The sequence below is a fragment of the Kogia breviceps genome, chromosome 15 (genome assembly GCF_026419965.1).
Source record: "Kogia breviceps isolate mKogBre1 chromosome 15, mKogBre1 haplotype 1, whole genome shotgun sequence".
Classification (NCBI taxonomy): domain Eukaryota; kingdom Metazoa; phylum Chordata; class Mammalia; order Artiodactyla; family Physeteridae; genus Kogia; species Kogia breviceps.
The window spans coordinates 24,684,535-24,687,174 of record NC_081324.1 but is presented as its reverse complement, the minus strand read 5'-3'; the positions used below and the strand labels follow the sequence as shown (position 1 = coordinate 24,687,174).

Below are 2,640 nucleotides of genomic sequence, written 5' to 3'. Positions count from 1 at the left end.
ACACTTGCTATTTCCTCTGCCTGGAAGCTTCCCTCAGAGCCTCTTGGCTCAGGCTCACGTTCTTGAGGCCTCGGTTCAAACGTCCCAAGACACTAATAAATAATACATAATAAAGTCAAGGGGCTTCTGATATAAGGGCTGGGCAAGGGACACAAACATGAAACAGAACAAAGCAAGATGGAGAATAAGTATGTATCACAGCAGAAACAGTTGAGTTAACTTAATGAGATAGCCTGGGAATTCTTCTACAGCTCTGGAGAGAGAAAGATCAGAGTGGACTGCAGTCCTTCTGGAAGCTCTGAACCATGAGAATAGCCTTCCCTGACCACCCCGCACACAATAGGATGCTGGCCCATCATCCTGTCTTATGTTTCCCAGCAGCCCCGCCATCCCTAATCGACTATATATTTGTTTACGGTCTCTCATATCCCCTTCCACAATGTAAGCTCCAAGAGAGCAAGGACTTTATTTGGCTCCTTGCTGTGTCCCCAGCTCTGTGGACCATGCAGGGCACATACTAGGTGTCCAGAAACTGTGTTGAAAGATGAAGGATGCTGGCTTGCTTACTAGAGGAAGTTGTGTTACTGCAAGGAACTCCCAGGAAGGACATATCTCAATCAGAAAGAATTAACCTCTTTTACAGGTGATGTCGGGCATGGAGACAGATGGATGGGGAGGATATATAAGAAGCAGTGAGAAGATTCCTTGTCAAGGTCCTCAGGCTAGAACACCGGGGCAATACCTACCACCCGTGAGCGTGCAGAACAGGAAACCTTGGAAAGCCATTTAGCTCAGCCCCATCTAAAGACTAAACCCTGAGTTTAGGGTGATGGTTTGTTCTGTCTAAAAGGCCTCAAGAAAGGAGACAGCACTCCAAGCTCACCACATCGGCCCCACCCACCATTATACCTCCGGGCACCTGGGAAGCCACCAGAGGCTGGTGGCTGCCTGGGCTGTCCCACTGTGGGCAGAACACTCCTTTTTTTGTCTTACTTCTGTACTGTATTACTTGAACACTTGGTGGCTTCCGAAATTAAGCCACATGGTTTGATGGCAGATCTCTGGAGGAAAATGCCAAACTTTAATTGTCCTCATGACTCTTCTGAAAATAGAATCCTGTTTATTCAAAGCTTAATTCAGTTAATGTTTCCAATATAAATGAATAATCTAAAGTGTAAGCAAATTCTCTCGCAGGTTACGCTGACAGTGTTCCTCTGCTCTATTTTATTTTATTTTATTATTTTTTTTTGTTGCGGTACGCGGGCCTCTCACTGCTGTGGCCTCTTCCGTTGCGGAGCACAGGCTCCGGACGCACAGGCTCAGAGGCCATGGCTCATGGGCCCAGCTTCTCCGTGGCATGTGGGATCTTCCCGGACCGGGGCACGAACCCGCGTCCCCTGCATCGGCAGGCGGACTCTCCACCACTGCGCCACCAGGAAAGCCCTATTTTACTTTTTTAAAGCCACTTTTATTTGGGGTTTTCTAACGATGCAGTAAACTTAGTTCTAACTCATACACAATCTTTTAATTTTTTATTTTAAATTATGAAACATTTTAATGTTTCATAAATAATAACAATACAAATAATTATGATACACGTTATATTCTCACTACCTAAGTTACAGAGATATTGACACTTTGCTTCTGCTCTTTTTAAATAACAATTTTTCCTTTTAATAATTTCTTCGAAAAATGTGGAACACTTCGCGAATTTGCGTGTCGTCCTTGCTCAGGGGCCGTGCTAATCTTCTCTGCGTTGTTCCAATTTTAGTATATGTGCTGCCAAAGCGAGCACCCCCTGCTCTATTTAAAGACCTTTCCTGGGCAGAGCCTAGGCTCGGCTTTCCCTGAACCTACTCAGAAATCCCCACCCTCATGGCCCTGCACTGATTTCCCTCGAGCAGTACGTGTGCTGGGGAGGGCAGAAAGGGGTAATGAGTGGCACCTGCCCACACACCTGGGCTCCCAGACTCGTGCCCTTTGTCCAGTTCCAGCGCCAAGCTAGTCTGTGGGGACCCGAGAGACGCCATTGGTCCCCAGAGTCTTCCAAGGGTTTATGACATAAGGGGTAGGCAGGGGACACACACAGAACAAAACAAAGCAAGATGGAAAAAAATTATGTAAACATATCATAAACAGTTGAGTTAACTTTGTGAAACAGCCTGGGAGTGCTTCTGGAGAGAGAAAGACCAGGGTGGGCTGGAGTCATTCTGCAAGTTTTAAGACCCAACTCAAAGCTTACTCCTTCCAGGAAGACTTCTCCGTGGCTGGATGGAGCCCTCCCCTCTGCAGGTGCTGTTGCACTAATCCTCATGTGCACCTCGCAGGTGGTACTGAGCAGTCACCACCTTCTCTTGTGATTATTTAAGTACAAGGTGCATCACCCCTGGGGAAACCTGCCCTGGCCCTGTGAGCAGAAACCTGTCTATGAGCTTCATTGCTCCCCAGACATCCCTCCACTGCGCCACTGAGTACAGTGTAGTGGGGCTGGCTGTACACACATCTGTGTCCCTCACCAGACTTAATACCCGGGGACGGGAGGACCCATGTTGGCCCAGTTCATTGCCGTGTGCACTGCCTAGACCAATGATGGGCCCTCAACCAATATCTGTTGAATGAAGGAATCTCCTCTACCAGAAT

The 2,640-nt window shown here is 47.5% G+C and overlaps 1 non-coding gene across 1 annotated transcript; it reads right to left on the bottom strand.

Moving 5' to 3' along the window:
- Positions 1-1,688: 1,688 nt before the first annotated feature.
- LOC131742978 (U6 spliceosomal RNA) lies at positions 1,689-1,795 on the bottom strand. Its single transcript, XR_009331636.1, has one exon. It is a non-coding gene; the product is annotated as a U6 spliceosomal RNA (small nuclear RNA).
- Positions 1,796-2,640: the final 845 nt, after the last annotated feature.